The 15,576-nt window shown below is 38.5% G+C and overlaps 1 protein-coding gene across 1 annotated transcript in view; it reads left to right on the forward strand.

Moving 5' to 3' along the window:
• The first annotated feature begins 5,434 nt into the window (after positions 1-5,434).
• Positions 5,435-15,576, forward strand: part of LOC111661193 (protein shisa-7-like) — a 37,802-nt gene continuing 27,660 nt past the window's right edge. Inside the window, exons 1-2 of the mRNA XM_023414686.2 lie at positions 5,435-5,800; positions 6,191-6,267. The gene's annotated coding sequence lies outside the window, so the exon portion shown is untranslated. The remainder of the gene's footprint in view (positions 5,801-6,190; positions 6,268-15,576) is intronic.

A 15,576-nucleotide genomic window follows, 5' to 3' on the forward strand; every position in this document is an offset into this window, starting at 1 on the left:
CTTTGTGTCTTTAAACTTACCATAGAGATGACAGGGCTCTTTCTTCCATTCTCACCAACAGCAGCCACACTGAGTGCAGAAACCCTCTGGGGAATTTTACTGATTTCCTGTCCAGAGGAGGGAGTGGGGGAGGTGGGGGAGGCGGTGGGGGTTGAGAGAGGCCAGAGAAAACAAATCAGGTGTCCACTAACGCCGCGCTGTCGGCCGCATGAGAGTTTGACTCTTCTCGTCTAATCAGAACAGTGGAGTCCCTCCTCATCCTCTGCTGTCGGTCGGCCTGAATCCCCGAGGGGATCATTAAAGGTTCATTTCTTCAAGAAGCACCTCACATCACGCTGCCCCCTCTGAATCATATCTGCTTGGCCATATCTTCCTCCTCCACATGCTCTAATTTTGCTCTCAAAAAATTCTCTCTCCGTTGAGCTTTATCTCCTTTTCTGTTGTTACTTTGCTCACGGAAACATCAGCCTCTCTTCTGCGCTGATGGGGATCAAGCTCACTCTGCTGTTTTCTATAAGATGCTCTGTGACAAGATAAACAGATACCTGTACTTCACACTTATACCTGCTTGAAAATGGAGCAGTTTCTGGTGGGAATACCTGGAGATCAGAGCTCCAACAGCTCAGTGAAAACCATAGGTGTTAAGAAAAGATATGTTTTTAATTATACATTATTTTCATAGAGTTCATAAAGAAAGATCATCTCTGCAGTTTTTCACATATTTATGATGATGTTTTCCTTTTTTTACTCTAAAGTGTAAGAGATTTAAAATATTTTTTTGACTACTTGTTTCTATGGCATTCAGAAGAGTGAACCAGCTATTTTTGTTATCGTCAGTGAATCTCATGAAAAGGTCAAGAACAATCATGTATAAATCCGTCTCTCAATACTCTCTGATTTCCCCGCCCCTGTCTGTGCCTCTAAGCCCTGAGCCCATTGTTTCCCCCTGAAGACAGAAATTCAATTCAAGCATCTTCAAACATCTTTCTTTTTACAATATACACACTAACTTTAAAGTCATTGTAAGGTTAAGGAAAGACTGTGGTATCAAGTTCCAACATCAACTGATGGATTGTAATTAAACCTGATTGTTTGGAAACTGGACTGTAATGATAATAAGCATGACAAAACTGCTCCTTAATTGGTGCATAGGAAAAAAAAAAAGACAGACAAGCATGTGTGTGTAAACCTTCTCATAATGTCAAATAAACAAACCTGAACTGAACATACATCTCAACAATAATACTCAGCAGTTACTGAGGGCGATCACCCGCAGATAAGACCTAAAAAAACGATAATAAATGTATGAATGATGCAACAACATAAAATATCAATTAGGAAATATGTTGCTTAATGTTGTCAGTTTGTTAGCAAAAGTCTTTTTCCATTAAATAACCTAAATAATAATTTTCTTTTGGTTTGTGTTTCACAGCAGAAAACATGTTGCAGCCTGTTTTCACGACTTGATTTGTTGAATTACTGATTTTATTTTGAAAAACACTCCTCTAAGGATTTGTGTTATGTGTAATCTTAGCACCCTTTTTAACATGTAGACTCTGTGGGAGTAAATTGACACACACACACACACACACACACACACACACACACACTCACTCTCAGTGTTTAGGGATCATAAGTCACACTGGTGTGATTGTCTGGTGACAGCTTTGCTTCAATACAATCAGCTGTTGAAAACAGATTCCCTTTAGTGAATGTGACCGGTGGATACCTCCTTGTTAATTATTTAGGAATGCTCTAAATTATTGACGATGACAACTGAAACCAGGTCTGTCAGCACTGATTATAAACAATTGTTTGAAATCAAAATCTCCTAATGTGCATTTAATAGTAGGGTTACACACGCACACACACACACACACACAACAAAAACAAAACATGTTTTTAATTCAGTGTGCTGCACAGAATTGATCTCCAGCAGTGTATTGATTGCAAGTTTAGTGAAGGTATTGATCTATTGACACTTTAAGCTCTTGCTATGAAATTTCCCTGCAGACAGGCTAAACCGATAAATCACTGTAATACTGTTATAATACATATGTGACATTACTCATATTATTCATCTGCTGTGCTCATAATCTCTCTCGTGTGTCCCTCTGTGAGCAGTGATATGTGTCTGTTATTGTGAAATACATATTAAAGGAGTGTGTTTGGTGTTTGGTGAAGGGAACAGCTGGCAAATGGTTGAGTGAGATGTGTGCCAACTCCTCTGGCTATTTCTGCGGAGACCAACATGTAGCTCCATCTCCATCTGCGGTTCCTGCCACAGTGTTTCTGCTGAACTCAGGTCAGCACCACTCTTTCCACTCGAAACCTACAGACATGGAATAAAATATTCATCTGCGTGAAAAAGGACAGTAACTCGAAGGCAGCTGGCAAGAGTCTGACTGGAGAGATTGAATACAAAACAGCAGATCTGAGGAGCATGACTTTATCTAGTGGAGGATGCAGTGGAGATTTAACCTGTGCAACCTGAGTTCATATGAGCATTTTTATACGCTCACGTAGTGTAGATTGTCCATCACTTATCTTTAGCATTTAAACGTATAGTATAAACATATTTTTAAAAGCACGTGTAAAATCTACATTTTCATGCCAAAGAAATAAGAAGTATTCATAGCAAAGACCCTGTAAAACAGAGAAACCGACCACCATGATGACACTGTTTGGGTAGGTTAACATTCACTCAATAACCACTGAGGACACTGAGGTCATGTCCTAGTATTTTGGGGGATGTCAAGGTAACCGTGAATAAATTGTTTGCTTTCATGCACACATTTTTTTTTTTTTGTAACATGTACATTAAAAAATAAGTGTTAGTTTAGTTATTTCTTAAAGAAATTTCAAATTTACTCATTGGTCACTTCACATGCTTTTTTGCAGTAGGATCATGGAAACATGATCCTACTGTTATATATGTGAAACTCCAGGCTTCTTCCCTGGTTGTACTTATTCAACTGTAAGAGAAACTCTGGGACGCATTATGCCTCTAAATAAAGTATTCATTTGCATAAACATGAATAAATAAAATGCTTAAAGTGAATCCATTTTCATGTAAGCCAGTGAGGAATCTTTCTCACATTAGAGGACAACATATTTGATGGCAGAGTCAATGCTGACTGATATCAGCCAAAATGTAATGAAAAAGAAAACCATATGATGATATTCAAATGAAAATATAGTTATAAATGCAGATATAACTAATTTAATTTATATTAAAGGCTGTTAGGCTTGTTTTATTGTGTTTTAATTTAGCACTAACTCGGCTCCTCAAGACCAACACATATCCATGAAAATATCAAAGGATAAACATAAATAAAGAAAAATAAAGACTAAAATATTTATGACTTGCTTTAAAATACCTTACTTGGTGCACATGAGAGGTAAAGGATGAATGCTTGTTAGTGTATCCCATTCACAACAAACCTGCAAAACCCAGAGGCTGAAACACTGACACATGGCGTCACCATGAAACACTCCACTTTATTTACTGCCTGCTGACCTGTGAGGTCACTTATTTGATCTGTTATTTTCCACTGACATGCCAGTGTGCATGTTACAAAACCAACATGTCCGCTGCAGCTGAATCGCGAACATTTTTTTTCAACGACTGTTGTAAAAATATATATCAGATCATGTCATTTTCCATCATTTGGGCCAAAAATGAGCAAATGTTTAAAATAGTACTTGCTGGTTTTATTTATGTTTAACATCTTGTCCAATAAATTACACTAAATTATATTGTAGATAATGTTGCTTCTGCAGTGGTTCTGCATCAGGACTACCTATTCATTGCTGAGGAATATAAGCCAGGGCTTGAGGCAGAGCACTGTAGAGATTTGCATATTATATTTTCTGTCTTGTTGTTGAAGTCAGCAGTGAGTAATCAAGGCAAACGGCCTGAGCTATAGAGGCTGGGCCAAGAACAGGGAACAAGCCTCTGCTAATTTACTGGCAAAAATTCATAATTAACACGTTAGATGTAGAGGCTGCGGTTGTCAAGGTAACTGATGACACCGCATTATCACTTGGCGCTTCTGCATCCTCCATCCTCCCTCTCTCCTCCCATTCATCAGGCAGCAGGGAGCAAGGGGAAGGCAACTCCACCTAAACTCATATTAAAGTCCTATTTATTCACAGAAGAGAGTTCACACACCTTTATTAGTCTGGGTATTAATCTTGTGAAGAAAATTACCATAATATATGATTATACAATGGGGAGTGGTGGGAATAGGAAATAATAACTGATTCTACAAACCCAACCTTTTATGGCTCTCTCTTTTATATTCTTTTGGGTTGCTTCAAATGAATTGAAAAAGAACTTATCTCAAGTAGCCTCATGCAGATAATTGTGGTTTTATTTTCCCAGTAGAATATGGGTGAATGGAGTTTTGCAATATAGCTTCCTATCTCAGGGGTAACTAATCATTTTTATTTGGTGCATTGATATATACAAAGTCTAACACATCACAAAAAAAAGACAAAAAATAAATGACAAAAAAAAAGTTACAAAAGCTATGATAAAAATGGAAATTATAAAGGAAACAAAAATAGGATAGTATCTAGGTACAATTAGCTTAGGCAGCAGGTGAGATCCATAGGTAACTGCTATTAGAAACAAATATGGCTTGGCTTGTCAGCGCACTGTAAAGGTCTTTTTACATCAGGAACAATGCAAATAAACAACATGAAAAAGAATGTCTTAAAGGTGTTGGATAAAACAAAACAAACAAAATTAGGATAGCTAGCTAAACAAGAATATATTGGTATAGGTAGAAAGCCACACCTGAAAACTGCTATTTACCAAACGAACAGGGTTTGGTGTAGTGATTTTAAGAATGCTAATAGTCAAGTATAAAATAATCTATTTAGCTACATTAGCCTTTAGCGCACTATACAAGTCTGTAGACAGTGACAGCGGGGATAACTGCTTATGAAAACAGATTGGGCTTGGTATAATATATACTATATAATATTAAAAAAAAGCAAAATACATTTAAAAAAAATATATGACTTGATATCATGTTTGCTAAGTAATGTAGCTCCTTAGCTAACAAGGATGACTAATCATTTTTGGTCAGCGCATTAACACTGAACTACATTAACAGTTACCGCATGAATACTAAAGTACATTAACGGTCAGCGCATGAATACTGAATTACATTAACGGTCAGCGCATTAATTCTGAACTGCATCAACAGTCAGCACATTAATATTTACATTAACCGTAATCAGTCACAGGTGCTGCATGTATCGGGAATTTACCAACGGTTTCGAACGCAACTCCGCCAATCAGATGTGAAGATGAGAACCATCCGTTCCAGGATTGGTTAATCATTTCCAGTACTTGAGGAATGCAAACGTGGGCAAGTGCCATATTGTCCAATCGGTGACTTGGCCACGGAGCACAGCGGACCTCATTGAGAGCAGTTTCTGTTAGAGAAGCAGACTGAGAGCAACGTTACCGTACGTGGATCCTGTGAGCATCACCGGGAGAGCGCGCAGACATTCACCGCAACGACGAAACTGAAATAACGTGACTTGACTCGAAATATACCCTTTTTTAAAAGCGCATCCTCTCGCTCATTTTATACGCTTTCTTTGTGTTATATTTTGTTGTTGTTGTACTGGCGGGGAACAGCGAGCGAGGAGGCTTCACTGCGGCTGATCAATTTCCTCTTCCAGACCTGGGAATTACAATGAAAAATGTAGGTGACACGTTTTCTTTTACAACCCAGGAATCACAATAGGATTCAAGCGAAGGCGGCAAAGAAAACGAAAGGTAAAAAAAAAAACAAAAACACTCATACTGAGCACCTCTTGTTTGAGAGACGTAAAAAATGTGAATTCAAGTGGCATATCATGTTTTTAACCCTGCGTAACTTCAAAGCCAGTCACATTTGGTTAAGAGGAAAATGTGTCCGAGTGTCGTACTTTACATCATAACATCCCCAGCCGACCCCTGGGCTTTTAAAAATTATTAGTGGTGGATAATATGAACTTAGAGGCGTCAATAATGCCACATTTTCAGGACTAGGACGCATATGTAGCACTGCAATGTTTGCGCTTTATTGTTGAGCTCTCGTTTATTTTATTGAGGCGGAAAAAAAACTGTTATCACCAGTGCATTGTAGTTCAGTTAATACGATGCACTGTTTTCTTCTCTTCAAAGGGGGAAAATGGTGACGGGTGCCGCATCTATAGGATCAGCATCCTCTCTGTGGAGCCCCTACGTAAAAGAAATAACAGGTAATTTATTTTTTTTTGCTGCCTTTTTGTTGTTCTGCTGCAGTGTGTTAGACAGGCGAACAGGTTTTTGATCATGAGGCTGTGCTCTCATCTGCTGCCATCAATGCATACATACAATACAGTAACGCCTCGGCATAATGCAACAAAACCCTCCCATTTTGTGTCTCACACTGTGATGCCCTGAATGCAGCAGCAGCATCAGTCACACATGGAGTCACCTAGTAGCTTATAAAAAGAGAATAATTGTGTGTTTTTGTATGCACATGTGTGCGAGTGTGTGTCACATTATAGTCTTGCAGAAAAAGACTGATTATATACATGCACAAACACACACACACACACACACACACTCAAGTGCCATGACTGGCTCCAGCCTGAGCATAATTGCCTCATGAATGCTAATGCAGAAACACTGCAAACTAACTGCTCCCCTCTGCACTGCTGCCTCATGGGCTCACAGGTGCTGGCTAGCCTTACCTAACTTATTGTGTGAATTTGTGTGCGTGCATGTGTGTGTGTGTGTTTGGGGAAGCATGCGTGTAGGTGTTTGTGTAGGTGAGTGTTTGTGGATGATATCACCTTGCATATGGTTGCAGGGCCATGTGTGGTTGAGGATGTGTTTTAACCAGGGTTTTTAGAGCTGCACACCTACACCTGCCTCAACGGGTTACTAAAGTGAGGGTATTAGAGAAGTGCTTCCCATCCTCCATGACTGACACACTTAGATTCAGCCTTTTTGGCACATAGAAACGTCTGCTGTGATACTTCACCTGCAGCAGAGTGACTAATTGAAACTTTAAATAAAAACATGACTTGAAACACTAAATCTGTGAAAACAGCTTTCAGCAATGCATCCTGCATTTAGGACGAATTCTGTTTTTTATAACTGAATTACTGTAAATAAACATAGATGATTTAACATCTGAACAGATTTTTAACAGCGTCACTGTAGTTACAGGAAATGTTTGAGCGAAAGTAGGATCGCAATGAATATTATTTTCTTTACTGATTAATCTGTCAATGAATTTTCAGTCAGTAAAATGTCAGTAACAGAGAAAGTTGGCTGTCCTATTTTCAAGAACTCAAAGAGATGTCTTCACATTGACATCTTCACAAAGTTTAAAACCCAAAGAAATCTGTTTATAACCATATGAAACAGAAGGGGTGAAATTCATTCTTTTAAAAGCTGAAAACAGCAAATGTTTGGCATTTTTGCTTAATAAATGACTTAAATGATTAACTGATAATGAAAATATCAGACTTTTAATTGTCTTTTGATCAATAATTGATTACTAATTAAACATTTTCTGGCTATAAACATGAATGTTGCATCCTCCTCATATCACCTGCAGATATTCTAAGAGGTTTGGCAGCATGTTTTAGATACTGAAGCAAGATTGCAACTAATGATTATTTTCATTATTGATTTTCTGCATCTGACAATCACCTTTGCATTAAGCAATTTATCACTTAGTCTATAAAATGGCATAAAACTGATAAAAGCTTTTTTGTTTTTAAATGGGCTGTTTCCCAGAGCCCAAGGTGACATTTTTAAATTCCTTGTTTTTTCTGATCAACTGGCCAGAACTCAAAAAATATTAAATATATAATCATGTTAAAGAGAGAGAAGCAGCTAATCCTCACATTTGGGAAGCTGAAACCAGGAATTTGGAATTTTTGATTGATAAATGTCTTAAATGATTAATTGCTTGATATTTGTAGCAACCTCTCTGGAGTTTGGTTGCAGGAAATGGCAGTAACTATTGATTAAGTTGTATTATTGATTCATCTGTTGATAAGGGGACCTGAGGCTCTGGTGGTGAAATGGGTTGGCTGCTGATTCCTGGGTTGATGGTTCGATCCCCTGCTCCTTGAACCCAGTGTTGTGTCATACAGTGTAAATATCTATGTCAAATCAACTATGCAGACGGTGTTCTGCTGCAGCAGAAAGTTGAAATTCATTTTTTATTATTTTTGCAGATGATCAGTTTTTTGGTTTGTTTAAAAAATTTAGTGAAAATTAGTGAAAATGCCCAAGTGATGTCTTAAAATAGCTTATTTCGTTTGACCAACATTTTAAAACAAGAAGACATTTAATTTATAATAATGTAAAACACAGTCTGGCTGCAGCTAACAATTCATTTCGTTATTGATTAATCTAGAAATCATTTTTTTCTATTGATGGATTGAGCGTTTAGTCAATAAAATGTTGATCTTCTGTTAATCGTTTAAAGCATCAGCGCTAAATAAAATATTTCAGTGTCAGTTCCTCAGTTTCGAAGAGCAGAGGCATCTTCTGACAACATTTAACATGAACATGAGGCTAAAATCCTGTGCAGAACAGGAAGAGAGAGAGAGCACTCAGTACACCCACAGCAGCCTCCATAGACCAGACTGCAGTGCAGCCACAGCACATGTTGTGTTTGAGTAAGGGGCATAGCTGCGATTATAGATGTGTATAACCCTACAGCTGAATGATCACACTTTGAAGCTGTTTGTAAGCCTGTGTACGCCTACCTTTGAGTGAAATCAACAAGTTCACGCCCACTCTCTGGGGGCTGTTGACAGGCATTCTGGGAAACGCAGGGAACCACAGCCTGAAGTGGAAGCGGACGAGAAAGTTGGTGCAGCAAGTTGATGACAAAAGCATTGCACATCACAGGTGGATGATATAACAGTGTCAGAGTATCAGAGGGGGGTTGTTCCTTATAATGTGGTGTATTTTGGGTGATGCTTAGCTTAGGTGCAGAGTTTAGGTTCTTAAAAGGTTGTGTAAATGATGATTTGAAGCTACTGTCCCTTGTACTGTAATGGGCGACTTTAGGTCAGTTATGGTTGTGCTCATTCCCGATACGATGGAGGAGGTGGATCGTCTGCATCTTTGCCATCCATCATGATTGTTTTATGAGTCAGCAGTGATTAATCTGATAGGTGGTGGTCAGGCTTTCAGCCTTCCCCAGAGAACGAGCTGGAAATGGGCTTCGTACATAGACAAACAACCTTGACTGCACCCCCGGATGTTGGGGGATTTTACCGGCAGCTTCTAGAGACTCTCAGGTGTTCATGTCCTCAACGGGGGCGTGGGTGCAAATGGCTGATGGCATTCTCTGCACACAACAACCTCCAAGAACAAACACTCTTGTGTTTGTACTGTACAGTGACTCCTCTTCCTGGAACTCCTCCACTGCATCATTGACGTGAGTGAGAAATGTTTACAGGTGTGGAAAAACCCTGATCTAACATCTGTGGGTGTATTTTTTTAGATGATGATCCCTAAGAAGCAGCACACTCATACCAGAACCTTGACTTTTCTCCAGTGTCACCTGCTTCCTTTTAAAGTGACATGATATAACTGCACCCTTCATGATTTTATTAAAGATATAAGTGAAAATAAGGTTTGTAACCCTTCAGTTTAATCCCCAAGAAGCATACAAACATTCAGCTAATGATTTTTTACACACTATGATGTAGTTGTAAAGCAGCTTTAAGGACATTTTAAGTGTTTAATAATAATAGTAATGATGATAATACATTTTATTATAGAGTACTTTTCATACAGGAGATGTAGCTCAAAGTGCTTTACAATAGAAATTAAATAGTACAATACAATAAGGATGAATAGTGAAGGACAATGAAATTAGGAAATAGAATAATTTATTAATGTACTGTGCATGACAACAATCGTAACTTCTTCTGAAGACATGCAGTATATTATAGCATCAGTCATTGTCTGTTTATACAGCGGCCTCCTCATATAGATGTTGCCAAACCGCTGGAAGAAAAAATCCACACAGTCACAGCCGTTAGTTCATGTACACTGCTTATAAAAGATAGATAGAGGGACTTCAAGTAAAGTGTTAAACGTTAACTGCCTAATTTTGGAATGACCCATTTGACGTCTGGCAGACGTCTTTTATTAAAAGTTCCAGTTTAATTGGTGACATGTGACTGACCTGGTTGGGCCCAATGCTGGCTGTTCCCAGATCAGTTGGGAATATAGTCAGTGATACTGGAGCAGACTCGGAGCCTGCGTGGCAGCACTGGAAGCTATTTAGAATCAATCACATCCTTTATGCAAAGACAAAGTAGAACTCAGCCTATTATTCACACTTCTCCTGCTTCACTTCTTGGAATTTAAGTGACTCTTTAGATTTGTATTTCTGGAATGGAAAAGAAGCTTTTTCTCTGTGAACTTCTCTGCTGTGTAGACCCAGTTTTAATCTGGCACATTGCCCTTGTGCCAATGGCTCTTATAGTTTTCTGTGAATGAAGGAAACTGTCTCCAATGTAGTAAATCACAATAAGAATATGATTTTTTTGGTTCTTAAATTTCTCCTGCATGTAAAAGCATTTAGTAGCAAACTGAGTGACATTTAATAGCCACTTAAAAAAAAAAAGGTATGGCGTTTACTCCCATGTTACAGATACAGCTTGTAGTAACTGCTTATTTGTGATCTCAGTGCTTCTCATGCACAGTGCAGCCCCTCACTCATACTCATGTAACAATCTTCCCACACTTGGCAGCAGTGATTGTTGTTGAAAAGATTGTTTGTTGACTTGTTTTTGACGATTCTTCTCGCCAGTGTCGCTGTCTGAGCGAAGCCGAGCATCCAGCATGTGCCACTGTTCAACCTCAAGTTATTTACCAAGCGGTTAGTCATAGCGCTCAGGCCTGGAGTGGTTATACGAGCAGCGAGATGAGAGCTGAAAATGCCCCTCGCTGGACCGACACCTTCTAGTTGGCTGTGAGGGAGGTGCAGCTCAGATCAACCACCTCTAACAGATGGGACCGTGTGGCGACATCCCACTGCTGCACATACATGACAGCAAAACATTATGTTTAATTTACGCCTGCTGAAGCTGTCACCAAGAAATATTACACCACTGTTTCCGTGGAGAGGGAATAATTATCGCCTAGATCAGATTGACTAATTATACAGTTGATAATCTTTTGAAAGAAATATTCAAAGTGGCTTCACAGGCCGGCAGCATCGGTACCAACACAGCAAATGAATGTGTGTGGTATCTGTGAGATGTCTCACAATGGTCCTCATTCACTGGAGCTGTCACTATCTGTTTCACACTTATGATGAGCACATATGGTGTCATAAACTGAGAGTGGATGATGTAATCAGTAATAACATTTACATATCGCATGATAACTCTTGAGACAAACAGTGATTTATAGTCTCAGTATTGATTAAACCCTTATTTCTCATATAGTTGCTTTATAGACATCGACGTGTCAGTTCACTGTGATTATTTGTCATCTTTTGCACCTCTTATTCTGCACATTATGTATTCTGGCTTGGTTCATTTACTGATTTTGATTTTATATATTTTCACCAAGGAGTGGTTAAGCTCAGGTCGAAATCAGAAAGTCCAGATTCACATTTCTCTGCCTTTAGGTCCGTCTCTGCTGTGCCAATGAAATTACAGCCAAATATGTCACTATTGATTAATCTGAAATGAGTTCAGCTCAAATTACAATTGAAGTAATTGTCAGTAAGGAACTTGTATTTGTCTAAACAATGCAACAGACATTATCTGCAGGATTATATGGAACTGATTTTGTGGGTAATATAAAACCTTTTGTGTAGTTACACTGGGGGATACAGAGGCTGTGACATGGGCTGCTTTGGGCAAAAGCAGTGATTCTGTCATCTAATTCAAAGTTTTTGTTTCCTTACACCAGCACAAAAACTGCTTTGATGTTAGGGAAAGGCATTTTAGTGGCGTCTGTCCTCAGGAATTGGACCTGGATGTTATTTAGAGGGAGACTATGTAAAAAAAAAAAAAAAAAGGCCAGAGGGCCAGAGAACGAGTCAAAAGCAGCCGTGTTCTTGTGCATAATCGTCAGATCCTTGAAAATGAATTGATTTTACCAGTTGTCACTGAAAATGAGATGAAATAAATGGAGCTTCAGAGGAGTGAACAGCTTAAAGTTTAGACCCAGGTTGTCACTGTTGTTGTTTCAGTTAAGATGTTGCAGGTTTTATATTGTTAATAGAAACATTTGGAAAGTGTTATGTGTTTCTTAAGCATGTCCACTGGTGTATAATGATATAACAAATATTACTAAAACATATATATGTAACCAAATATTCACTGTAGGGCATAAGCAATTTAACATCACTTGAGAGTACTCATGTCTTGTCATAGAGAAGTTTTACGATACTTGTAGGTATCACAACCCAGAATGTAGAAGCCTTCAGAAAATGAGTCACTAGAGTTCAGCCCTGTTGTAGTTGCTGTATATACTGTAAGTGTAGGTGGGGGTGGCAGCCAAACTGCCGACGGTTAAGTTGAACTTAAAGCAGTGTAAGATGTCTGCCCCTTTTAATATGGGACTGACTGGTGAGGTGAATAATGCCCCTTGCAGTCCAAAGATGAAAAATTGTAACTTGATGCAAATGTGGATGAAACTGAGTGCCATGCAGTGATTTACAGAAGAAAACAATGTATGAATGTGGTAGAGCAGTGGGACAGGAAGCTGAGAGGTTATTAAAGGTCATGAAGCTTATTAAAGCACTGTGAAAGTCATGTACCATACATTAATGGTGTACAAAATGAAAATCCGAAACGCAGTGAATGACTTACGTAAGTCTGCTTTGTATGTGTTGGTTGGTTAAATTATGTAGTTATGGCTCAACCCACCAAACATTACTCACCTCTGGCCGAAATAAATCATTATGACATTATGTGGTGTCATTCTGACGAGAGTTAATGGAAGCATCGGCCTTCTATAATACTCCTCACTCCACACTATCATTTGAAAACTAGGCTACATTAATGGATTTTTATTTTTAAACCGGTTTTATTCCACCACCGCCGCATCACTGTGTCAGGACCAAGGGCAGTGCATTGACCTTTACGGACAGAGTTCACAGCAGTGACGCCTCTGCCAGCTTCCCCCAGTCCATATTAGAATACAGAGCCATACTGTTGGTGCTGCTACTGCTGCTACATGCCCTTATGCACTGGCACATTTCCCAGCATGCTTCAGAGAGGCAGGGAGGGAAGGGAGGGAGGGAATTTAGTTTAGAAGAAAGAGAGAAGTATTGAGGACGGGGGATAAAGAAGAGAAAGAGAGGAATGGTTATAGAGAAAAGATGAGAGAGGAATGAGAGTGAGGTGAAAGACGTGTAGTTGTAGGGAAGAGGAGGCACGTGGAGGAGGAAGATAGTGAATGAGGAAGAGGAGACAGAGGCTATATTCATATAGAAACACACCACCGTGAGATGATGGCCGCCTGACGGTTGTTGATATGGACGCTAGCCAGCAAGACTGACTGATATTTGTTTGTGTTATGTTACAGAGAAACGAACATGACACATAAAAAAATGATCCACATAGTAACAACGGGAACAAACGTCTTTTTTTTTTTTTTTTTTTTTTTTTTTTTTTTTTTTTTTTTTTTTTTTTTTTTGCTTCTTTTTTTTGTTTTCTCTCTTTTCAATGCTGCAATGCTATTCTGAGAAAGATGCTTCGGCCCACGCACTGCCAGGGAGGGAGGGAGTGAATGGATGGAGGGATGGAGTGTGGAGAGATAGTGTTTGTATGTGTGTGTGTGTGTGTGTGTGTGTGTGTGTGTGTGTGTGGTAGTTACAGGGGGGTCTGCTGCACTAACTCACTGCCTGTCGGGGGTCTTTACAGCTCATGTGTCCCTGCAAGGGAAAGTCAGACAGGCACACGGCAGTGAGACAGATACACAGGCACATATACAGTATACTACAAGCTTCGAGATGGATGCACAGGCACACACACATATATATATATATATATGTATGTATGTATATATAAGTAGTAGCCTGGCTATAATGGTTGAAATGAATGTAAAGATATTAATACTATTTTTTCAATTATGATGTGTAATACCAAATGAAACTTATGCATATCTATAAATAATAATAATAATTAAATTCAATGCAATGTGTTTCACTGACTTTTGTAGGGCTGCAACTAATATTTTATTTATCATTCATTGACTTATCAATTGCTCTTTATTAGTAATTGATTAACTGTCCACTGACGAGAAGAGTGAATATTGCTCACTTTCTCTTACACTTTCTCTTACACACTAAACAGTGGATGTTTACCTTGATAAATTACCAAAACAGTTAATTGAAAAATCAAAATTGTTGTTGATTTATTTTCTGTCAATCAGTTAATTGAGTAATTGACTATTAATTGACTAATTGTCTCTTAAGTGGCTCTCTTTGTTAGCTTTATGTACTTGGAGTCAATAATTTAGATGACTACATTTAGTAAAATGATAACATATGATCTTATAATCACAATATCACTCCATGAATAGTATTACAAGTAAAAGTTAATAGAAAAATATCATCCAGCCTGAATATATATTGTAGACAGGAAAAAGGTTTACTATTACATCATTTATCCTGAATGGATTTGAATTGATTTATAAGTAATTCTGACTGCACATAAATGTATGTGTTTGTTCTACAACCAAAACTCAAATCACTCGTTAACCACGGGTGATCTTTTCCATATGTGCTTTCTGAACTATAAGTTGTCAGGTTCCTTCTAAATGAAGCACAATATGGCAGCGAGTCAACAGACTGGCACCACGTCTCCAAATGTTTGAATCACTCAGGGAGGCATTACTCATACATTTTAGGTTTTGTAACATACTGTGCTTAAAATAACTGCATTTTCAAGTAGGTTTTCTCCAGAATTACTGCAGTTTGGACAAATGACTGTGGATCAGCATTTAAAATTTTATATAACAAATAGCAATATTTATAGTTAATATACATATTTACAGTGGTTTCTAAAAATCTGAGACCATTTTCCCATTCACCTGAATGGGTGGGTGTAACCCAGGTTATTTTCTGTAGCTACAATTTACAATGTCCCCAGTCCCATCAGTAGGATCTACAATTTACATATGGTCCGTAAATGCCTCACATGCAGGCTATCTGTAGATGCTAAGCTAGGCAGCTGCGCACAGAGAAGCCTCTAGTCCCTACTCAGCTACTGCAGTGCACGCAACTCAGACAGGCGTGTGGCCAGAAGTCTGTGGTCTGTTTGAAAAGAGTGAAACTGAGTGATTTTATCTACCTGTGCAGACCGCCCAAGTACAACCTATGTATGGGAAACACTGCAGTGTCTATGGCATAAATGGTATTGTCTGACAGTAGACAAATGTTTAATGTGTCACCCTTTATATCATCATATTCCCATCTCTACAAAACAGTAAACTACATCTTTGTGGACTACTTCTGAGTAAAATATGATATAAAACATTTGATATAGCACATACTGTATACTATAGTGTTCTGT

The sequence above is a fragment of the Seriola lalandi genome, unplaced genomic scaffold (assembly GCF_002814215.2).
Source record: "Seriola lalandi dorsalis isolate HSWRI2012SDOR001 ecotype SW California unplaced genomic scaffold, Sedor1 jcf7180002054538, whole genome shotgun sequence".
NCBI classification, from domain to species: Eukaryota; Metazoa; Chordata; class Actinopteri; order Carangiformes; family Carangidae; genus Seriola; species Seriola lalandi.